This window comes from Python bivittatus, unplaced genomic scaffold (assembly GCF_059951505.1).
Source record: "Python bivittatus isolate LINGU-HERP-01145 unplaced genomic scaffold, Pbiv_v1 ctg000840_np1212, whole genome shotgun sequence".
Classification (NCBI taxonomy): Eukaryota; Metazoa; Chordata; class Lepidosauria; order Squamata; family Pythonidae; genus Python; species Python bivittatus.
The window spans coordinates 23,039,002-23,064,929 of NW_028277113.1; the positions used below are offsets into that span (position 1 = coordinate 23,039,002).

At 36.0% G+C, this 25,928-nt stretch overlaps 1 protein-coding gene across 2 annotated transcripts in view; it reads left to right on the plus strand.

Moving 5' to 3' along the window:
- Window positions 1-25,928, plus strand: part of MBP (myelin basic protein) — a 235,349-nt gene that overhangs the window by 24,545 nt on the left and 184,876 nt on the right. The window lies entirely within an intron of this gene.

Below are 25,928 nucleotides of genomic sequence, written 5' to 3' on the forward strand. Positions count from 1 at the left end.
TCCATATGTGTGGGATTGCATGATTGCTACTCTATTCCAATGCTCTTAGCACAATATTTTAAAATATTGTGTTAAATTCTGTGTCTTTTGGACCTTTGACAAGTAGATCAAAAGCACTTTCCTTTTTTAGTTTCTTTCTTCAGTTAGATTTAAGAGAGGTCCTCAGCAGGAGGACTTTGAATTTTCAAGTGCTGTAGTTAGGAAGTGTTCATTTTCAGAGGAGGACCAACTTGTAAGGCAGCCCATCAGGAGCATTTTTGAACTAGCATTTGATCACATCATCCTGATATCACTGGGTGATATATCAGTAACGAAGAAAGGCTTTCTAACTTCACAGTAAAAGCTTAACAATGGCAGAGTCATTGGGAGTTGGGCGGCATACAAATTCAAAAAAAAAAAAAAAGCAAGTGGTCTTTGGGGGAAAGCTTTAAAAAGAAAGATATTCTAGTAGAAAAAGGCTCCATTCCTTGGGTCATCTTCCCCACATGACAGTCTCCCCATATCCATACTACTGCTTGTTTCCTCCCAAAGCCAAACCATCCAGTGAGTTCTAAAACTTCTGCGGCTGCCACCTATCTTACACATTGCAGCACATCAAAAACAAGGACAACAAGAAGTTCCCTGCAATATTGTTGGCTGATTAAAAGTCAACCTGTGACTGCACATCAGTGAATTTGCACATATGTAACGTTATCTAAAGGCACCAAGAGCTATTCTGTCCAGTGCAGAGAAGACCAAGGTTTGGAATGACAGCTGGTCAGGAGCACCACTAACTTCAAAACGCCATATATGGTAAATATGGCTATTCTGCCTCCCCATTTTCCCCTGCTATTCAGTCCCACCCACCTAGAAAAGAATATGAGTGGTGTGTGGATACTGTTCTAAGCCAGTTAGGTTTGTCAATCAAGTATCCTCCAGGACATGCACAGAGCCAGAAATTTGATTACTTCCTAAAGCCAATAACAACCAACGCAAAACACATTTGTAAAAGCTGGGAAGGTCAGCATGATTCTTATATTTTTAGTTATCTATATATTTGCCTTCTATTTCTATTCTGATTGGGTTTTAAATTTCTTTTAGGGCTTCCCTTTATAAAGCAACTGATTGTAGGTTTGTATTTTTTAAGTTTTTTTTTTTTTGGTCTGTTCTTTTGTTTCTTTGAGGAATCTTTAGTTATGGACATTAAAAATTCAGTGGCTTTTATTACTTTCCTTACATTTTTTAAAAAAATCTTCATTTGTGGCTTTGTCTATCCTTTGTTAATTTAAAAAAGCTCTGGGCCTTTTGTTGCCTTTTTAATTTAAACTGACCTCTGTACACACCTTTGCACTAATGATGTTATATGTAATTTGTGCTAATGACGTTACATCTAATTGTCTAGTTTGCCTTCTGAACACTACATTGCCAATTTTGCAGACAAATGTAGCTTAGCGGATTGATTTTTAATGTGTAAATCACTCTCCAACCCTGCTTTGTACTTCTTAAAGTAATTTGCCTCAGTTTCCTTTTTTCTGCAATAGGGTTTGTTAGGCTCAGTTAGAAAAAAAGCGGGTCCAAAGAACTGTGTGAATCATCTACCAACCAAACCTTTTCTATGCAATGAGTCATTCCTGTGGATTCAGAAGATTGCTTTGCACGGGTTGAATTTTTGTCATCCTCATCCAATCTTTAATGTGCTTTAAACATTAATATTGCAAACATTTTAAATTTGAGTTATATGACACATTTTTGGATTTAGTAGCCCAAGAAGAAAAAACGGGAGTCATCTGCAACATACAGTGTAAGGACTGTAACAACCACTATGTAGGACAGTCAGGCAGAAGGCTAGCAGAGCGCATCCATGAACACCAACTAGCAGTCAGAAGACATGATGAAAACTCCTTCATCTTACAACACATGGACAGACTTAACCATAGTTTCAGCTAGGAAACTGTCAGCAACTTAGACCAAGCTAAATCCAAAAATGCGAGGGAATTCTTGGAAGCTTGGTATTCAGACAAGGCAGCCATCAACAGGGACATAAACAACATCTACACACTATTCAAAAGAATAAAAAGGAAAACAAAAGACCAGAACATCTCCTCTCCAGCAATCGTCACCCAGATAAGCAGAGATTTACACCAAGATTATCACCAGACATACAATCAGCAGTAAACAATACCCTAATCAAAGAACTACCAGGGGGAAAAAATAAAACAAAACAAAAACCCCACCCCCACCAAGACTGGCAGGGGATGCCACTGTATATAAACAGAGAGCAAACCCCATGCCATTCTAGCACTGAAGATGTTACCTAGCCAGGTAACGAAACGTTTGCAAGAAAACAGCCAAGTTCAGAGAACTCCAAGGACTCCACTGACCAATGTTGAGGCAATAGCTCCTCAACACATTCATATTTCTGGAATAAAAAGTGAACCAATTCTCAACATTGATTAAGCTTTGCATTTTTATTTATTTTTTTTATCCGCACTCAATCGTTACTGATTCTATGGTGGCTGCCTGGACAAGCCCCTGCAGTTTTCAAGGCATGGTGTTTCGGAAGTGGTTTGCCAGTGTCTCCTTCCTAGAGCAGAGCCCAGCTGGCAAGCACAGGAGGCAGGGTTTCCGTTGCTTTGCACCTTTTTCAGGCGTGCGCGGCTTCCGCGCTACTGGCAACTGCTCCCAACTCCTTTTGCAAGGCGCCGCCAGCATTTTTCTTCTCACTGGAGTGAGAGTACCCATTTATCTACTCACGTAAGTTTTCGATCTGCTGGGTTGACAGGAGCTGGGGAAGAAACAGGAGCTCACTCTGCTGCGCTGAGCTGGGCTTGAACCACTGAAGTGTCGACTATTTCTGGCTGGCAACTTTCAGCGTCATTAAGCCGCTGTGCCACTGCATCCCTAAGCTTTGCATATGAAAAGTTTAAAATATAAAAATCCAAACCGCTTCTCATTTCTCTCCTTCAGCTTAGTTTGCTTCTCACTTCTCCCCTGAAATTACGATCCTATATATTCCCTTAGCCAGTAGTTGCCCCACTGACATTCTGAAGAGCTCAGAAAATTTTTCATTATTTCATGGCATTTTAGCTAGTCCTAATAAAGAAAGTGATCTGTGGTGAATAAATTGGAGAGCTACTTCTGAACATGCATAGGGCTATAGCATGTGTATACCACTTCTCCAAAAGGTGCTAGGGTGTTTTTTAAATGATAGGGAAATAATCATGACAAAGCCTTTAAAATTGGCTATTATTCTTGTTTCACACAATATTCATGCAAATGATGAAGTGTTATAGCTGCATTTGCACAAGAAAAGGTGTCTCATTTGAAGATTTGCAATGGGATGAAAAACAACAAGCATTGTATACTGCTGTGAGGCTTTATAAAGAAAGATCCACAAGTTGATAAAAGGATTCAAAGTGAAAATGTATAATATGTTAATAAGATAGGAGGAAGGATATGTAGAATCTTTCAGGAGAAAAAGCCATCATTTTAGAATAAAAAGTAAAAAGACATTTTAAGTATGTTTAAAAGTACAGGGACTTAAGAAGACACTGCTGAACATAGCCATTTTCAAAGACAGCAATCTTTCTTAAATTTGCCAGGTAAGTGCCACTGTGTGATTTCTATCAATCTTTATTTAAAGAGAAAATACATGGATGGATCAAGTGATGTTATAACAAAAAGGGCATTTGATAATATTTTTCAAAGAAGGAATGCTTATAAAAATTTTAATTTTTTTTAAATGATATATATTTAATTGAGTAAAATAATCAATAAAAGCAAATTTTTAATAAAACTGAGAGATATTAAATATTAAATGTTAAGTAACATTAATTAAAGTCCATTGTTACAGTCACTACTCACATTAGAAGTAATTGTAAAAAATTAGAGAACCACATTTTATAAAATTTACTATTCATGTTCTTCATATAAGATGTTCTTTCCATTTTCTTTATCAGTATCTGTTCCTTAAATGCTTTAAAGTTTAACTCAGAGAATTTGAATTTCAACATTTTTTCATCTGATCGTGCATGTTTACTTCAAAGTAAGCTCCACTGGAAACATAATAATTTACATTATTGAAAGTATGCATGGAATGCAACCTTATATTTTGAAGTAACTATTTTTTACTATACCAGTATCTTTTCTAGCTGACAGTATTGATATGTCACTGCTCTGTGGTATGGCAGAACTGCATGTCCATCAACATTTTTCATATCAAAACATAGCAACATTCCTATAAAGTTGGACATTTTTTTAAAACTAAAGAATCACTCCTCACTTAATCTTTCTATTTTTCTCTTACCCAGAAATGTACATTACTGAAGATACTTCTTATCCAGTATATAATGTATTACTTACTCTTCAATAACATGAACCACAGTGCCCTCTAAAGCAAAGTATGTTAATAAAGGGTTTCTTTTAGGCTGGTGGGTTTTTGTTTTTTGCAGGAGGTATTATTATATATACTGTATATTCAACTCCCATTACTCCCACTGAGCATTGCCAGTGGCTGACACCTAAAAGCTAGTCAGTTTCCTACTGCTAGTAATAACATTGCAGATTATTATTATATAGTACAGTTTATTAGACAGAATGGCACATTTTCAGCTACATGAATGAGTTAGTTACAAATTTTAATTTGTCAAATGATTGACTATGCAAAAAATAAATATCATTATTTTCAGCTAAGAGTAAAACTTAAGCTAAACATACTATGTACTTTTAGAGTTAAACTGTATATTAAATTTTCATTTTTAGGTTGTAAACATTTAAACTGCAGCCAGAATCATGCAAATTAGTGTAAAGGCCTGATGCAAAGAAAAGGTCCTGATTAAAACCTTTCATTCCCAACCTTATCCTTGTTAGCCCTAGTGCTTCCTTGTGTGCTGTTTAAAATTTGGCAATTAAATTTTCTAGTTTTATTAATTTAATAATTCATTATTTGTATTCATAGCATAAATACTGTATGTGACTTGGCACTTCAACTTTCTTAATGCCGTGTTGGATTATATTCACAATATTTCAGCATTTGCAATGCAGGTAAGACACTGACCAGAAGGCTATGTATGTATGGATATGTGTGTGTATGTGTGTACGTGTGTACACATACAGAATTGTAGCTTTTCTCAAAGGTTTGATGCTTTCCTACATTAAAAAGAGTTGGACCATAAAAGGTACTGTATATTTTGTGTCTGATATATTCATTAAGTATTTGAGGCTTGGAAGATTTAGATAGGATGCCAAACCATAACCATAAACAAACATTATATAAACACGCTGCCTAGACAACTGGAGAAAACATTAAATTCTTGTGAATAACAAAATCACATAAAATATATATTTATGTTTTGTTTCCTCAAACATCTTGAGTATGTTATTCTTATTTGCAACATGACAGTATGTTTTCTTCTTCAATTTATCCCATGAGCCTTAGAATATCTAATTTCAAATAATAGCTTTGTTCAAAAATTGAATGTTAAACTAAATAAGCATGTCTTAAAATATCTTAATTCAAAAGAATGAACTAATTCTCCAGAGATATTTTTAAATTATTTTATGTGCTCATATGTGCATGTATATGTGTATGTTATTCTTTTTTAGGCAAGCAATAGTACGCTAAATAAAGGATTAAGAAATAGTAAGCAAAATTAATTAAGGCATGATTTTTAAAGAAGAAGGGAGGAAGAGGAACAGAAAAGGAAATACACTGCATATAGTTTTCACCAAATCTTTCAGTATCTTTCTCCAAACTAGAGGTGTCTGGGGGAAGGGGTGTGTGGAAATCACAAAGCTTTCACAATTTTGACAAAAGCCTTCAGTCCTACAGACACCTCTGCTCCATACCTTTCCATTCTTGTTTCTACATGTCCATACACCATTTTGATTTTTTTTCTTTAAACTTATATCTCTCTTTTTGAGGATCTCATCAAGTCTATACAACCATGACTTTCTCTCAATCTATTCATTCTTCCTTCACAGATTAGTTTTGCAATTTGATCATCATACATTTTCTCTGTGTGACCAAATCACCTCAATGTCTTTGTTCATACTGGTCACTCACTTTCATATGCAGTCTATGCTCATTCAGCAGCCATTCTTTCTTGACTCTGTAGCAACCCTGTATATATTTAGCTAGCAAATCATGTTAACTAATGTTACTTCAGAGTAGAGCAGGAGTCACTTATTCACTAAAATTTTCAGCTTTAATGTAATATTTTTCTTTCTGGCAAGCATGAGTATATATTTGCAGTTCAAGTATCATTCAATGTATTACCTAAAAATATAAATCAAGATTTTTAACCAGGCCTTGCACTGAAATTTGTTTGCATGTAAATCAATGCCTTAGTGCAGGCATTACATTTTGCCATGTTTAGGCACATTAAAATTATAAGTTAATTCTACCAGATCTGAACTCCATATTATTTTTAATTAATTTATATTGTTTGAACTACTTTGCTGACATTGTGAAAGGATACCAATGAAATCTAGGTTAATTGTGAAGAACAGAAAATGTTCTCATTTCAAATAGGGTAATTTATGATTCATAAAATAGAAAAAATATGCTTACTTAAGTTCATTAATCTCAGAAATATTTTATTTTATTTAATTAAACAAGTGTTATAGATCAGATAACCATGCTCCACTTTCCACATTAGCATTCAAGACATTAACAACAAAGGTTTAACCAACAGCAAGTTAAGGGATTCTAGAATTAACCTCCAGTTATATGTAATACTTCTCATTATACATGCATTACACAATGGAAGCTAGGAGAGAAAGGATTGGTTTATGCTGGTGGGCCACTGAATGAAGAAAATCTGAACAAAATTATTATGGCTTGTTATCACCTTTTAGATTGAGTTGATATATTTATCTGTACATGGTTTAATTACAAGAAGGTTGGAAATCAGTGTTAATACACTGATATTCATTATATTGCATTGTTACTGCAGAGTCATGGCCTTCCAACTACAAGTATTAAGTTGTCAAATGCTGTATTGGCCTGCTGCTTGAAATTAAAGCACTCTGCAGCAAATCTTCAGCCTCTTGGTGAAGTAGAGGTGTACTTGGACTAGCTGGCAATAAAGTTGCAATATAAACTTTATATATAGATAAATAGAATTTCTTTCTTTACTTATTGTGGGTTTAACAAAAGGCCATTGTATATTTTAAATACTTCTGTGGGCAGAAGTTACACTGGCTGTAAATTGATAAATGGATGCAATTCAATCTATTAGCACTCAATATTGTGCTATTCTTCTATTAACTTGTATGTGGTATACATGGTATATTCTGGCCTTCACCAAATAATTATTGCTGTGTCATTAGTCTATTCATGGATCTGAATGGACCATATCTACATACACAATTGCACTTTTCTTGCTATAGCTGTTTCCAAGATAAAAAGGCATTTAAGGGAGAAGCTAATGGTGAAATTGCTGGACTTACTGTTTTTCTCACAAAATTCCATATTTTTTATCACACTTTGTCTTATAACATGTCCTTTTGAATTTTTGTCCACTTGCATGTCCCTGTACCAAAAATATCTATGAAGGCTGCTGGTTTATACACATACCATCTTTGCCAAAAGGAGATATTCCATTTTTGGAAGTAAGGAAATCCTTTAAGACAGCATACTCAATGTACATTGTACTGTGAGAACAGCAGATTATTACTACCATTTTTAGTGTAACTTCTTTGTACAGTTTTAAAAAGCTAAGCGCTTAGCTTAGATATTTGGAATTCATTCAGTAAATCACTTTTCTTCTTGTCTGAGATAAAGTAATGCCAGAAGAAAAGGTTTGACTATTTTTAATAAAAACAAATAAAATTCTCAATCATGTTAACAAATGCTGAAATAGGACACAGAACATACCAAATTAATATAATAAAACTTGAGTAAAATAACTATCAGGATGATTAGTATACAAAAATATATTTGTTCCCACAGAGCTATTAAGAGCAGATCTTACATCAATTTTCAGGGAAGCACAGAGTATTATGAAAGGCAGTTTTGCAGAATGATTAAGAGAAGTGAACAGAGCAAAACAGAAGCTTTCCATCTCAGTAAAAGAAAAGAGGGGGGAAAAAGCTTATAGCATACAAAACAACTGCATGACTTAGTTAACACAGAGATGTACCTACTTAGACTTCTCAAGGAAGCAGCAGAGGAAGTTAAATGCCTTAAACATGTAAGAACTGTGCTGAGCATATGGCACCTGAACCTTCATATTCTTCCTCCTCCATCACGTGGTGGCTTGTTTTATTCACTACAGGAAACACCACCAATTTGCTCTAAAACACATATGCTCTTTGGCTCCATAGTAATTGGAAAAGCAACTTCACCTTTGTATGCAGAAAGATCATAGAAAATTGGAGGAAAACAAATGTCATTCCCATCTTCAAAAAGGGAAATGAGGATAAAATTAATCAGAGGACAAAACATTATTTCAGAGGATATTACACAAAATGTAAACATGTACTGTTGCTTAAAAGTGCTATAAACTTCTCAAAGGCTTTTTCTTTCATGGCAAATCTTCCAAATAAACCTTTTAAAGTTAATCCTACCACACAGCGTATCTAGAAATAGATTACAAATTTATTCTGTCCCTAGTTGTGGGGAAGCATTGAAACTAAGGATGATATATGAAAATTAATCTCCTTTTCGGTATACTCTCAATAACCCAAGTGCATAAGTCATTTGTTATAAATTATACAGTTACTTCTTGCAATACACAGTCAGTTAGTAACTGCAGACAGAGGCTGTGTGTACTGGACAAGAATACAAGTGGAGTATGTGACTCAAAGCTGCAGTTCCAACAGTATTAAATGCAGTTCTACCAAACTGTACTGCAAATCCTGTTATTTTTCTTAGAAGCTCTCCCTCATTTTTGAAGTCAGTTTTTATTCTTCTATTAACTTGTATGTGGTATACATGGTATATTCTGGCCTTCACCAAATAATTATTGCTGTGTCATTAGTCTATTCATGGATCTGAATGGACCATATCTACATACACAATTGCACTTTTCTTGCTATAGCTGTTTCCAAGATAAAAAGGCATTTAAGGGAGAAGCTAATGGTGAAATTGCTGGACTTACTGTTTTTCTCACAAAATTCCATATTTTTTATCAAACTTTGTCTTATAACATGTCCTTTTGAATTTTTGTCCACTTGCATGTCCCTGTACCAAAAACATCTATGAAGCCCATTAGCTAGACTGGTTTCGTCCAATACTGACATTCTGCTATTCAGGGATTTTATGCATTCTGTTAGCCATGAGCAAGATCACCTTTGTCTTTTGAGTCTTGTAAAATTTTAATTTTTATTCTAGTTTTTTTTGTACTCCATATAAATTCATTGATATTGGCCATTCTTGTAATTCTTGTAATTATTTTTCTGGGTTTGAAATTGGTACCACTTGAAGCACATAAGTTTATCTTGGGCAACATATTTGTCTTAATAGTTAAAACTGATCCGAACCAAGAAAGCCTTAAGCTTTTCTACATTTCAAGATCTCTTTAAATGTTTTTTCATAGTTTAACATAAATGTTTTCATATATTTCTTGATTGTTGCCTGTCAGATACAAATCCAGATATTTCACTGAATCTGTTATCTGGGAACCAGATTCTTTCTGTAGGAAATCTTCCTGAAATAAGTTTCTTTAATTATTTTTGTTTTTTGAACATTGATTTTATATCCATAGAATTCGCCAAAGCCTTTGATTATTTTTTATCAACTATCTTATTGCATTTCATGGTTGTGTGTTGGTTAATACTACATCATCTGCGTAACATTTAAGGTTATGTTCCTCTCTGTGGATTTTGAGGCTGGGTATTTGTTTATCAACTCAAACCTTTTCTGCTAATATTTTAAAGGCAATGATAAATAATTGGGGGAGGGGAGTGGGCATCTTTGGCCTATATCTTTCTTTGAAATTTTGCAGAAAGTGCTCCATTGGCCATGATCTTAGCCATTAGCCATTTTTGACCCGGGTTTAAATTCTTCTCAAGGACTTATTTTGTTCAGTATTGCAGTAAAAATGGACCCTGCAGGTTGTCAAAGATTTTTTCTACATCTAAGAAGATTAATACTGTTCTCTTTTTTTATTGTCAATATATTCTGTTGTATTAATTATAAACCTGATGTTGCCCTATATATACCTCTTCAGTATATAGTCTTGTAGGTCAATATGTGTTATTTCTGAAATGCATTTCTTTAATTGTTCAGCTAAAGTTGTAAACATTTTATAGTCAACATTTAACAGAGAAATTGGTCTGTATGTCTGTGGTTTCTCTGGGTCATTCTCTTCTTTGTAAATCAAAGTTATGTATGCTGCTTCCCATGTCTGTGGTATTGTCTTTGTAATTTCATTCATTGTGTTTGTCAGTGGTTCCAACAATTTGTCCTCAAGTTCTGTATAATATTGAGCTGTCAGCCCATCTGGACTTGGTACCTTCCCAAGTTTGATTTGTTTTATTGGTCTTTTATTTCTTGGGTAGTTATAGGTTTGTTTAATATTTGTCCATTGAATTTTCAATGTATTTGTTCATGGCCGCTTCATCAATGTTAACCATGGCATACAGTTCCTTAAAAAAGCTGCAAATTCTTCTATAATCTCTGACTGTATGTAACAGTTTGGTCCCTTCCTTTACTGTTGATATTGTCAGTTTTTTCTAATCTGATATGCTAAAAAAATTATCTGATTTATTTGGATGGTTGAAGCTTTTTTGTTTGACAGATTTTATCTTCTTTTGTAGTTCTACCATTTCCAGTAAATGTAATTGTTGTTTGACTTCTTTCATTTGTTTCATCAGTTGTGTTTTTGGATTTGTTCTAAATCTCTTATTTTGAAAGATTAGATATTAGAAAGAACTATTTCTAACAGTTCTTTCTCTCATGTTCACTTTTTTTTGTTTTGCCACTAGTGTAATAAAAAAAGGTCCCTCATGTATGTTTGCTTGTTTCCCAAATTGTAATGTCAGAGATTACTGGTGTTCAAATTTTCAAGTAGCAACCTGTCATTCACGTTCCATCTGAAGGATAGTTTTTCTCTGAAGTGCCATATTATTAGGATTAGATTATGATCTGCCTATGTCATTGAAAGAATCTGAATTTTTTGATGGATAGAGTTAGGTTCTTGGAGACCCACACGTATCTGTTGTAGAATACGATTGATATTTTGCTGAGAAGAAAGTATAATCTTTCTCTGTTGGATTTTGCAGTCGCCATATATCTGTCAAAGCCAATTTATCTATATATTGGAACACTTTTTCTGGAAGCTTTTCACCTATCCTCCCTTGAGACAGTTTATCTAAATTCAAATCTAACACTCCATTCATGTCTCCAAGAAAAAATGCTTTGCCTTCTTATGCTTCTGAAAGCATTTGGAAAAGCCTTTTGTAAAATTGTTCTTGATTTTTATTATTTTATTTATTCTCCTCCTAGTCCTAGAAAGGAAATACATGAACCCTAGGCAGTGGAATCCGCCAGTGCTTTTATCAAAACAATAAAAGCAGGGTTGTGCTCTCATGTCAGCCTTACTAGGCAGACCAGACAGGAAACATGACCAGATGAGCTATGTCTACTTTATTGTAAGGTTACAGTAACAGAATCTTAAACGTCCGAAAGTACATTTCTCCCCCCTCCCCTTTACAGCCCAAAAAACTAGGGAGGGTCACTTCTGAGCCACTTGCCCTGTCCACATTCCTGCTGCAGGCTAAGCTGCCTTTTATCTGACTGTCCCCTTGGCTGTGTCTCTTTGCCCCTTCCCCCAAGGTCATTCCCACATACCATTATCTCATGATCCAAGCTTTGCCCCCTTCATACATGTGTGCAGTGTCACAAAAGAAGTATAAAACTTATGGCACAGTGATGCAATGTGTTTTTCATCTTTTACCCACCTTTGACTCTTCTGGAGCAACAAAGTATAAAAAAGATACCTAGTAATTGTTCAGTATTAAAGCATGTGGAACTGAAGGTAGCATATGAATGCAATTATGAAATGCAATCCAAATCCTGATGACAAAGAAGCATTCATCCAGAAGCAGAAACAAAAATCTGCATTGCCTATTTATTTATTTATTAGCATAAGAGTTCATGACTGGATGGAGATTTGTAGGCAAGACTTTGAAATTCTGCTCCTAAATTTCTGACCTAATAAATAACTAAAATTCCTAATGTCCTCCTTGTGAATATGAAGAAAATATCTCCTCCTGTAATGACTCACAGAGACAAATTATTTATTATTTTGTCAGGCTTCCTCTCCTTAACACTAAAAAGCAAATTTACCTTTTTTGTTTGTTTGTTTGTTTGTTTGACAGAGCAACACATTCCTTGTTACTTGATAAAATAGAAATAAACCGGCACTTCGTTTTCTGTGAAATGGCTTCAGCAGAACCTTGGAAAAATCCACAGCAGAGAGGAACTGATAGCTAAAGATTTCACTTACTGCAAGTTTGTACCTATTCCATTTACTTTTTCATATTAAGATTACTAATAGTTTGATGCCATGGATAGGGAGAAAAGAGGGGATTGATAAATTGAGAATCCTAGCAAAGTATCTGGTGGTTCATAACATCATATGTGAGACAAAAACATATCTCTGATACAAAACACAGAACTCTCACTAGTGCAGCAAATTATGCCCATACATGCACATATAGATGGCATACTGAGCTGCAGTATTTCCAAGCTGACACTAACACTGACATTATTTTAAAATTAACAAAATGTTCTTTTTGATCAGTTAATCTAACACTGCAGAAGTGGCAGTTATAATTTTTTTATGGTAGTATAACCCTCCACCCCCTATATTTTGCAGGGCCAAAAAGTGGATAAATATCTGTGGCTAAAGAAGTTCCAATTGACAGACATGCCTCAGCTGGTAGCAGGTGATTCATGACATGATAGCAACAAAATTGATCCATTTAAAGGGAGTATACTGTGTTCTGAACAGGTTGAATAATATAACCTTATTTTTGTCTGGATTAAGGTTCAATTTATTAGATTCTATCCAGTGTATTACTTCAGACATTTGCCCAGCCTGTCTGCAGTTTTACTTATATCTGAGAAATAGAACTGGGCATCAGCAACTAATAACACTTCATTTCAGACAAAATCAGGCAGGTTTTGTGTGTGTGTACACATGCATATACAAACGTACATATACATGCATTCAAAGTTTGACAGTTATCACTACTTCTGTTTTTTACCTACTAAGAAAGCTATATATTTCACTTAAGCATGCCTGCAAATCCAAGCCACAGCTGAATTTTGTTTTCCTCAAAAAGTGAAAAGCACCATTGCTTCTTCATCGCTTGGAATCCAAATCACCTGAGCACTTGATTGAGCCTCATTTGAACAACTGCAGTTTCCTTCCACATCCCATTTTTAAGACAATAACTAAATGGAAGATTTAAACATGTTACCCAATGATGCACTCTCTCTCTCTTTTTTACATTTTTATCCTTTTCACTTAATTTACCAACTTGCCAGATGAAGAATTTGAAAGGCTTCCAAAGCTTGCAGACAACTTCTCTTCTTAACTGACCTAATAAAACAATTGCTATAATACAGATAATGCAGATTTTAGAATAATTCTGATAGTCTGGCAATCAGAAAGTTCACAGGACATGAAAACTATTACTGTCTTGGAACATTACTTTGAACTGGGTATTTAGACATGAACCAACCATTAAATTATATAATGTTAATAGCAACACTATTTCATGTAATTTTAAATGTATACACATACCTTGTAACTCAGCTTCGAACTATTACTAAATCTTAAAACAACTTAACTCTCCCTTCAACTATCCTAATATAATTAGGAAAGGCCAGAGTATTACAGCTGCAGTTCTGTGTCTGAAATACTGGTCATGATTAGACAAGCTTTCAGACTTTTAGCCAGTATATTCTCATTTGGTTTATATCATAATTATTGAGAAGGAAGCATAAGATACTCTGTGTAGGGCCTTGTGTAAGAGGTCAAAGAAAGTGCCAAAATAAAATCTAGAGTTTAAAAAGCTTTGGGTTGGATTGGTCAGTACAGTAAACAACAGGAATTATTGGGGATAAAAAATCATAGCAAATCTCTTCTAGCCAAGGCTTCTGGCGCTGTGAATCATCTGCTAGCTGGTTGATTCTTACTAATCGGCTCTTAAGGAAGAATAAATACAAGTTTCTTGTGACAAATTATGCTTACAAACCAGACACGTTCATTTTCTGTGGAGTGCATCTTGTTAAAAGCAGAAAGTCATGCTGCGTGCATATTGTTTAGAATGATTGGGATGACACCATTTTTGTTTCAAGTCCTTGATCACAAGAAATGTGACAAGACTACTGAATGCATAATGTGATGCATACATAATGTTAACCTATGCTTTAACATCCATTAGCAGCCCCTTGGAGAAACTATAAGAGGGAGGAAAGAAAACACGCTGTGAGGTTTTCAAGTCTGCTGTCAGCCATTCAAGATAGGCTAGATAAGGAAAATGGACTCCATCACAAATTCTGGAAATCTATTGATACGCACTATAGTAACAGAATCTTGAAAGCCTGGTAGCATTTTACCTCCTTTGTACCAAAGAGAGTTGAGGCAGGGTTCCTTTAAGTTCCTTTCCAATGCCTTCTTCTCTTCTTGGGTTTAGTTCATGTGTGCTAACTGCCATTGCATTCCTTCCCCAAGATCATCTCTGTGGTTCTCTACAGTGAGTTATGTACTTGTTGTCCTCCCCAGTATAGGAGAGCAAGAAAGGAATAATTCTTATCAAGTATTTTATTTGGTCTTTTTTGTGGTTGTCGTTTATTGTGGAAATTCTGAAACATGGTTACAGAATTGAGAAAGCAATGGTTCTATTATGTGTACTCTATTTATTCTCATATTCTCCCTGAAATCAGAGAGTCCTAAAAATGCGTATCAGGCTCATATACATTTCTTTATATCTTTTAAAACATTATCTCAGATCTTATGTTTACCTCCCTCTTATGACATTCAGTGTCCTTTCCTATATGCATGCTATATACAGGGAAATATAAATATCAATACTAAAACCTTTCAAAACTATTGTAACTATTACATTTAACAGTGTTCAATTCCTCTGGTTGATAGTATGATCTAAACAGTACAATTCATGTTAGAAGGATACATTATGAATTTATTAGCATATGGTTTTCCAGAATATATGTGGTCCATGAGAAAGCATCAATTAAAAGCCAGAACTAGAAGTGCAATGTCTATTAAGCCGTTTTTTTTTTTAAAAAAAAAAACCTCATACCCATTGGTCTGCAATCCTTCAAATGTAAGGAATGAATGTAGGTGATATTTCTTTTATCCAACTTCCATATATAATTCACTCTTTTTTGCTTATTCTGGAAAAAATTGTCACTTCTAAAACCTCGCAGGTGTTCCTTTGAAAAATGGATCTGGAAGGATTGGTACTTTAACATTCTCTTTTTCTCCTAGTCCATATGGGAATAATTTCTACCTAACCCTGGAAGGTCAGGCTAGATCTTGCCAGAAGGAAATATAGGTAGTCCTCACTATCTGACCACAATAGGGACTGAAAATTTAGGTCACTAAGCGATTTGGTCATTAAGCAAATCAGAGCTGATTTTATGATCTTTTTGACGACAGTCATTAAGCGAATTCCCATGGTCATTAAGCAAATCACATGGTTGTTAAGCAAATCCAGCTTCCCCAATGGACATATTTGCCAGAATTTGCTTAACAGCCACCTGATTAGCTTAACAACTGTGGTGATTCACTTAACGACTGCAGTGATTTACTTAACAACCGTCATAAAAAAGGTCTCAAATTGTATTCACATGACCACGAGGTCATAAAGCACTTTTCCCAAGGCCATTATAATTAAACGAACAGTCGTTAAGCAAGGACTACCCTGTAGGTGTAGGGAAAAGGTGACAAAGGAATACATATTTCTCACATGGATTGTCTTTCCCACCTTTAAATTCTTTCTTCTGCTTTATTCAAAAATCTATATACTACTAAAGCTCTCATGTTTGTAACCTTCAACCTGGGTGAAAGGTACATTATAGGACAATTTTTGAACCAAGGTACCTCAAACGGACTACAGAATGCATCCAAAATCTGAGACCCATTACTCTTGTGGGATTGAAATTTGGGAAATTTGTGGCCACTTCAGGAAGGAAGGAAGGAAGATTTCTGATGCGCTCTGTCAGCTTTCCACAAGCAAAGTCAATGGGGAAGCTGGCAGCAAGTCGTAAGTCACTCACACTGCATTTTTGCCCTTGGTCATTCTGTTTCTCTGGTTAGGTAGGGAAATATCTCTGAAACAATGACCCAGTGGGTCACAGGTTGTCTAGTATTACTCTAAAGTTTTGTGCATCCAAATCTGCATCAGTCAGGTTTTCATTGCCTTGCTATTTGCCAGATAGCAAATACCTAGGAGGGACAATAATTATTTTGTTGTGTGTTTATTTTGCTGGATGAATTGCAATTACAGTATTTCTACAAAATGGGGTGAGCAGAGCAGCCAGACTCAGCATGAATTCCCTCTACCCCATTTAGCTTGGAAAGGTAGGGGGAAGCAAATGGTTTCCAACAACTGACATAGGCGTGGGAGGAAAGTGGAACATTAACTTAATGTGCTAAAGAATTTCATGTGCTACAGCTAAAAATTCTGCCATCATTGAAGAATTTAGCTTTCTTTTTACAATTATTCAGGAAATGTATTCAATACAAGAGTGTCACCTTGTCTTGAATAAAGATGATAATATTTGTCATCTGCCTGTCAAGTTCAGCCCAAGAAACTCCATGGGACGGTTCTGGAATTGCTCAGTTACTTTATTAGCTTACACCTGCTAGACCGAATCTTGCCAGACCAAAGTCTGCAACTAAACACTACAAATTCCTTAGGGTGGTGCCAGTCTCATTCTCTTTGCTTTCACACACTCAGGCTGTGACTAAGGAGATGCTTCTCCCCACGACCTTCATCCAAGTCCTCCATCACACTGCCAAATGTTTTACAACTTTATTGTGGTTTCTTAAGAGCAGCTATGGATATTAAAATAATAATAATATATTGCTTTTCCAGGCATTAAGATTCAATATCCTGAATTTCTGTACAACTTTCTCTATCACACTCTCTAGATGAACAAACTTTCAAAGGTACAAGCATCAAACTACTGATTTAGGACCACTCAACATTTGATCACTCTAGAGTAAATGCATGATTTCCCTTTACTGAAAATAGTTCTCTTTATGGCTAAATACAGATGACAGACTTCCAATGACTACATGATAAAGGGCATATCCACACTTACTATTTAAGTTGCTCCTATCATGCTGGCTTGACTGAGACATGTTGGCAACTACCTGCAGGGCATTCAATATTGCAGACAGTCACATCTACCCACTGGAAACTTTTCCTGCTGCTTTGCCCTCCCTTCTTTTTCTTCCAGGAAAGCAATGGCTAATTGTTTATTTTCCTGCAAGCAGTCTTCCTGGACTTACCTACTGGTGTGTTTGTGTGTGTGTGTATAGATATATGTGTGTGTATATATATGTATATGTGTGTATGTGTGTGTGTATATATATATACACATACACACACAAAATTTAAATGAATTCATATATCAAAATTAAAACATCAAAATGTAGACCCGTGCAGGTACAACAAGCATCTTTTTATTTTTCTTAAAATACTTTATTACTGCCTTGTTTCTTTCTAATGTCTTTAGACTTTTCCCTACCATGAGTGCTATAATAACACTATGGTTATAATGTTGTTTGGGCTGTTTGAGAGCTGGGGGTGAAACCCTTCTACCTCAGGTGACTAGAAAAATAATAAAACAGTTCACTGCTAGACTTAAAAATAAAAGCACAGAGAAAAGAAGGAAGCTAATAAAAAAAGCAGTAATTTTTAAAAGAAAACATTTCTGCTGAGTTTTAAATTAGCATCCTTCTGTTTACAAGGCAAGAATGATAGCCATATTGCTTCTGTAGCACTCATAATACCCAAACAAATCCAAGCAAACTTTAAAAGCCATTAGAGAGCATGGCAAGTCTTGACTCAATTGAAGGGGCATTCCTTCCTCTGCAAAGTAGCCAATGAACTGCTGGAATTAGACTGCAATGAACTGAAGTGTGCTATCCCAAGTGGGCAGGGGAACTCAAGGTGACCCAGCATGGAAAAATGTACTTTGGAAGTGGAGCAAAAAAACATGATCTGCAATTATTTCAACAGTGAGTATGGGACTACAAGAGGGAAATGTCATTGATTTCTGTCTTCCAGAAATAGTTGAGCATCCATTCTGGTGTAGAGGCAACTAGGCAGTGCCGATAACCCCTATAAAGGTTACATTTTCCCCTCATCTCTGATAAGAAAGCATAACTGAAGCAATAATAAGAAAATAAGAGAAGATTCTAATAGAAAACAACAAAAATATGTGAATCACGTTGTAAAATGCTTTAAATCAGATGGGATAACTGTGCAATAGAACCTAATCTGGATGGTCCCTCTGATGACACTAGATGATATGAATGCATTATTTTTAATCTGGAAATACACACTGTTAATATTACAGCCAGTGGGTAATGAACATGTGAGCAATCTAGCCTTTAATGTATCACTCTTTGGGAGCATTTGGTCATCAGCTCAAGGCAACCAGTTTCATTAGCTTCATACTTCATGAACTGGAGGAGAATGATTGCAGTTGCCATGGGAGTTTATGGTCTTTAAGGAAAATTCATCTGAGTATCTTTACCATCTTCAAATGCCAGGTAAAACATGTCAATCAGTTCTAGGCTTGAGAAAATACACATACATACATACATACACACATACATATACACACATATATATATATTTAAAGAGAGAGAGAGAGAGAACAGCTAAGAGGATAAGAGAGCTAAGAGAGATGAGCTAAGAGGGTAATTACTAAATTACTATCAAGCAACTGTAACTTCTCCAGGTTCAGAAGATTCCTTTAAACAGAGTGCTATCCTTCAGAATGGATACCTTCTTTCTTCACTGAGATCACCTGTATTTTCTTTCATTTTGTTCCTGTAAAAACAAAAGTATTCAAAAGTAACAAAGACCTTGATACTATACAAGAAATAAGCCTATAGAATACACTGTAAATCACAAGAATTAGATATATGCAAAATATTTTCATTTTGAAACTCCAACTTTGAAGTAGCTGTTTTACACATGGGAAGCTTGGGGAAAAAACAAAGGTGCTATGTGAGTTTGGGCTTGAGGGTGGAACAAATACACCATTCCCCACCCCCCACCCACTTGGAACTGAAAACTTCTTTGTGAGTTATGCATCATTTCAAGTGTTCCAACTACTGTGAGTGCTGTGATTGGACTGTTGTTTTGTGGTTTGTGTTCAGGCTGCTTTTTTCTTTTTCTTTTAGTCTAAAAGAGTAGCAGGAATCATTTGCTGTTAATTTAGACTAGATGGGGTGATGTGGAACTGGAGAATTGAAAGCATATGACCAAACAGAGGGAGTTGAAGGCGGCGCAAAACCACGTGCCTGGTCATCTATCTAATAAATTGCTGCTGTTTTTGTTTTTGTTTTTGTTTTTTTTATGGCTATGGGAAGTTAGTGATCATTCGGAGGTTGAGTTTGCATGTGTTTTATTTTGAAGTCAGATAATTTTAAAGAGGAGGTGTACACATGCATTACTGTGTTTCACAACTCATGAGGTTATGTAAATCCAGACGTAAATCCAGATGTATAAATGCAAAAGCTACAAGTGCAATGTTGGTTTGAGTGATTTATTGATCATTGTTTTTTGTGTGTGTGTCTCTGTTTACTCTTATCACCTGTGGGTGCTGAGCTTTGGGGAATAATTAAAAATGAAAATATACTGGCTTTGGTTGACGCCTGATTGTATGCATGCACTTTGTACTTGCGGTTATATCTTATTATTGTTGGAATGTCAATGTCATTCATGAAAGTAAGAAGCACAGGTCGTTGGTGGGTTTTTTTTCCCAGGCAGAAGTCACTTCTGTGTTCAAGATCATTTTCGATGGGGCCATGCCAGGTAGGTAGGAATGAAAGTGGGGGGTGGGGGAGAGCACGTGCTGGATTTGTTGCTTGAAATTGCTAGCAACTGAGCACAATACCTACAGAAAAATTCAATAAGAGTTTTTTTTATTTTTTTAAGGAAAACATTAAAACAACATTATGCCTACCTGCATGGCTTGTTTATCTTCAGGTTAACTGAAAGGAATTTTAAAGAACTTATTACTTTGCTCTGTTAATACGTTAGCTCAGTGCCTCAGGGTTGTTGAAAGATAGAAAAGATTGTGTTGAAGTAAGGAGAGTTCCAATAACTGATTCTAATCAAAATCAACATATTTTTCAGTTAGTGAGAGAAAAGCAGTGTTCCTATTGTTTCCTAAGAGGGATTTATTTTAATATTTTCAAACTCTTTTAAAAATTACTCCTCTGGCCAATTGTGCACAGGTTGGTGGTACCAGTCACATGGACTGCCATCCCATCTACTCTTATGGCTCTTCGGAACCAAGCAAGAGAGCAAAAAAAATTGTTCCAAGATGGCATTCTTTCATATGATCAAGGACACTAAAACGGTTTTGAGTCTTGTTCCATTAAAACACAGAATACTTGAGCTGTTTCAACTTTTTTTCCCATCAAAACACAAGGAACTTTAAAAATCCAGTGGAAATATTCAGTTGAGTGTTTCAAGATAGACTCTTGTATTCTGTGTTCAGAATAAAACACATTTTTTATTTCACATTTTCTCATATTCATTGTGAGAATAAATAATCCATGAGTATAAAACTGAGTTCTGGAAGATATTTTATTCAGGAATCTAGCTATGCAACCACAGTCAGTTTTACTTGTTCACAATATTCTGAAAATTAATTTACTATCAAAAGTATGTGAAAACCTGCTAAACTATAACTGGTGCAGATGAAATGCATCATCATTATAGGAAAGCAGCATATTTTAAAAGAAACTAAAATAATTACATATCCTATTATGAAAGAGTTACTTATTTTGTGCACACACATAGTACCAAAACTAACGATGCTAAAGAATATCTTTTCCAAAATGTGTTTTGTTTGTTTGTTTGTTTCATGGAATAGCAGCTTCTTCCTAATCAATGAACAATTTGGTTACCATTTAATAAATATGGAAAATTTGAAAGTGATATTTGGATCTAAATTAATAGGTCACTCTGAGAAACACAGTTCTGCAATTTACAGGGATAGAAGAATATGCTTGTTCTTTGGCATAAAAACAGTTTTACACTATGAGAAACTATTTATTACCTCTAAATAGTATCTTGAAACTGGGATCATCTGTAAATTGCATAACTCTTGGAAATGTTGAATGTCCCACCCCATGCTCCGAACCACCAAAAGAAATTGGTTGAAAATTTTGATTCCATTCATTCCAGCAATGTCATGACATTACCATCTATTCCCCATGTGGTCCTTGGAGGATAACTTTAAATAAAAAATGTGACCCCTGGCTACAAGAATACTAACTGTTCATGCTTCATTAGCGCAAATTATTTCATTAGCTATTAACTTGGAATGAATAATTTTCTTTAAGATCCAAATCTCTTAATTAGGAATCATTAAATTTGTATCAGATCCTTCCTTTACCTAAGACAAAGCAGTATTTTAACATCACAATTCCAGTAATAAATGGAAGGAATTGTGTATCATTCTTGGAGTCTGATGGCTAAGCAATGGTGTTATATCTGTAACTTAATTCACACTTGCTTCAAAGTAAACCTCAAATAACTGGACCAAACTCATTCCTTTTGAGGTTAATTTTCTGGAGAGTAATGTTCAGAGGTGACACTCTGTGATCTTAGCTGGGATTTTGAGTTAAAAATGGCAGTCCTTTTAGTCAGATACCATTTTTCTCAGGGATCTTTGAGAGAAAGTAATTGTGATTACTAGCCAGAGTTCTGAAGGGAAACAATTAAGTTAATCCCTGAACTATCAATCACTGCTTCTCTAAATTAATCCTTGCATGACTGAAGAATGCCAGTTAAGGAAAGGCTGATCCAGGGAAGGGATCCTAGGCAAGAAACAGAGGATGTATCTCATATTTAATCTGCCCTGTTCCATATCATTTTCTAAACTAAGGTAGAACTTGAGGCCCCAGGAAGCAATGCTTGAAAAATTTGGGTGCCACCCCGGATTTTTTCCTGATTTGTAATTTTAAATGTGATAGAAAAGTATTAAATACATGACTTGAAAATATTTGCAGTAAGTATGATTGAGTTAATTTAGATGTAAATGAAATAAAACCAAATTTAGGTTTTATCCCAGCCCCACCTACTTTTTTTTTTTAAAAAAATGCCTTTCTAAGACCAAGTATGGACCTTGGACCCCAAAAAGTTGTGCATCAGTGTCCTAAACTATTAGTGGTAAATCTAAGTAGAGATGAAGAGCAGATGACTGGGGAAAGCCATATTTCATATGTATTTCTGGATGATCCTTATCAATTGCTTCTGTCTGTCTCTCAGAAAACTTCAGAATTCTGGAACCACAGTGTGACAAGGGATCCGGGGATCGTATCTACCATCAGAGTCAGCATCCTCAAGCAATTACTTCTAAATGATATGGTCTCTCACCTGCCCCCTTGCTTGGCCAAGCAAATGGAATTGCCACTCACACAGTTTCTCTTTCCCAGGAATGCAATTCTTATCGCCATCCAAAGAGAAATGGCAAACTGTAACCAAGAGAAAGGATTCATCAGATAATTATATTCATGTTCTGTTTGCGGTTAAATATGGGAGTCTAAATAGGAGAATATCCTAATTACCTTCCATCAATAATTATGGAATAATAATATAGAAAAAAATATTGACTTTATATGTCACAATAGGAAGAAACTTGGAACATGTCTTACTCAGATGTACCTTTTATAAGGATATAATTTATAAATACATTCCATTCCATGAAATGATAGTTGAATGTTATGTTTTATATTTCTTGGCATATTCCGATAAAGTAGTAATAGAACAATCAATCAAATGTATTGCTGTGGTTGAGATTGCAAATTATTAATAGTTAATGGAAGTTGTTATTATGAACCTATAAGAAAATAATAGTACAGTATAATTGCAATATTGACATTGGTGATTCTTTGTTGTTGTTGTTGTTCAGTCGTTAAGTCGTGTCCGACTCTTCGTGACCCCATGAATCATATTGCGCCAGGACTTCCTGTCCTTCACTGCCTCCCTGAGTTTGCTCAGTTTCATGCTCATTGCTTCAGTGATGCTATCTAACCATCTCATCCTCTGCTGTCCTCTTCTCCTTTTGCCTTCAATCTTTCCCAGCATCAGGGTCTTTTCCAAAGACTCCTCTCTTCGCATTAGGTGACCAAAGTATCTGAGCTTGAGCTTCATTATGAGCAATCAGAGTTGATTTCCTTTAAGATTGACTGGTTTGACCTCCTAGCAGTCCAGGGGACTCTCAAGAGTCTTCTCCAGCACCACAGTTCAAAGGCATCAATTCTTCGGCGCTCAGCCTTCTTTATGGTCCAGCTCTCACAGCCATACATTACTACTGGAAAAACCATAGGTTTGACTATGCGGATCTTTGTCGGCAAGGTGACGTCTCTGCTTTTTAATATGCTATTTAGGTTTGCCATAGCTTTCCTCCCAAGGAGCAAGTGTCTTTTAATTTCATGGCTGCAGTCTCCGTCTGCGGTGATCTTGGAGCCCAAATAAATGAAGTCTGTTACTGCTTCCATTTCTACCCCTTCTATTTGCCAGGAATTGATGGGTCCAGATGCCATGATCTTAGTTTTTTTAATGTTGAGTTTCAAGCCAGCTTTCGCACTCTCCTCTTTCACCCTCATCAAGAGGCTCTTTAGTTCTTCTTCACTTTCTGCCATTAGGGTGGTATCGTCCGCATATCTGAGGTTATTGATGATTCTCCCTGCAATCTTAATTCCGGCTTGTGATTCTTCCAGCCTGGCATTTCTCATGATGTACTCTGCATATAGGTTAAATAAGCAGGGTGACAGTATACAGCCTTGTCGTACTCCTTTCCCTATTTTGAACCAATCGGTTGTTCCGTGACCGGTTCTAACTGTTGCTTCTTGCCCCGCATACAGATTTCTCAGGAGACAGGTAAGATGGTCTGGTACTCCCATCTCTTTAAGAATTTGCCACAGTTTGTTGTGATCCACACAATCGAAGGCTTTTGCATAGTCAATGAAGCAAAAGTAGATGTTTTTCTGGAACTCTCGTGCTTTCTCCATGATCCAGCGAATGTTGGCGATTTGATCTCTAGTTCCTCTGCCTCTTCGAAACCCAGCTTGTACATCTGGTAGTTCTCGGTTCACGTACTGCTGAAGCCTAGCTTGTAGGATTTTGAGCATAACCTTGCTAGCATGTGAAATGAGTGCAATTGTGCGATAGTTTGAGCATTCTTTGGCATTGCCCTTCTTTGGAATTGGAACGTAAACTGACCTTTTCCAATCCCGTGGCCACTGTTGCGTTTTCCAAACTTGCTGGCATATTGAGTGCAGCACTTTAACACCATCATCTTTTAGTATTTTAAATAACTCAGCTGGAATACTGTCATCTCCACTAGCTTTGTTGTTAGCAATGCTTCCTAAGGCCCACTTGACTTCAGTCTCTAGGATGTCTGGCTCAAGGTCAGTGACTACACCAGCATGGACATCAGGGACATTAAGATCTTTCTTGTATAGTTCTTCTGTGTATTCTTGCCACCTCTTCTTAATCTCTTCTGCTTCTGTTAGGTCCCTGCCTTTTTTGTCCTTTATCATGCCCATCTTTGCACTAAACGTTCCTTTGATATCTCCAATTTTCTTGAAGAGATCTCTAGTCTTCCCCATTCTATTGTTTTCCTCAATTTCTTTGCATTGTTCATTTAAGAAGGCCTTCTCATCTCTCTTTGCTATTCTCTGGAAATCTGCATTCAGTTGCTTATATCTTTCCCTTTCACCCTTGCTTTTCACATTCCTTCTTTCCACAGCTATTTGTAATGCCTCATCAGACAGCCATTTTGCTTTCTTGCATTTCTTTTTCCTTGGGATGGTTTTAGTTGCTGCCTCCTGTACAATGTTACAGACCTCCGTCCATAGTTCTTCAGGCACTCTGTCTACCAAATCTAATCCTCTAAATCTATTCATCACCTTCACTGTGTACTCACAAGGAATATGATCTAAGTCATACCTGAGTGGTCTAGTGGTTTTCCCTACATTCTTCAATTTAAGCCTAAATTTTGCAGTAAGAAGCTCATGATCTGAGCCACAGTCAGCTCCTGGTCTTGTTTTTGCTGTCTGTATAGAGCTTCTCCATCTTTCACTGCAAAGTATGTAATCAATCTGGTTTCGGTATTGACCATCTGGTGATGTCCATGTGTAGAGTCGTCTCTTGTGTTGTTGGAAAAGAGTGTTTGCTATGACTAGCTTGTTCTCTTGACAGAATTCTATTAGCCTTTGCCCTGCTTCATTTTGTGCTCCAAGGCCAAACTTGCCTGTTATTCCGATTACTCCTTGACTTCCTACTTTAGCATTCCAATCCCCTATGATGAAAAGGACATCTTTTTTTGGTGCTAGTTCTAGAAGATGTTGTAGGTCTTCATAGAACCGGTCAACTTCAGCTTCTTCGGCATCAGTGGTTGGGGCATAGACTTGGATTACTGTGATATTGAATGGTTTGCCTTGGATACGCACTGAGATCATTCTGTCGTTTTTGAGGTTGTACCCCATTACTGCCTTTCCCACTCTCTTATTGACTATGAGTGCAACTCCATTTCTTCTAAAGGTTTCTTGGCCACAGTAGTAGATATAATGGTCACCTGAATTAAGTTCACCCATTCCCGTCCATTTCAATTCGCTGATTCCCAAGATGTCGACGTTCAATCTTGTCATCTCATGTTTGACCACATCCAGCTTGGCTTGGTTCATAGATCTTACATTCCA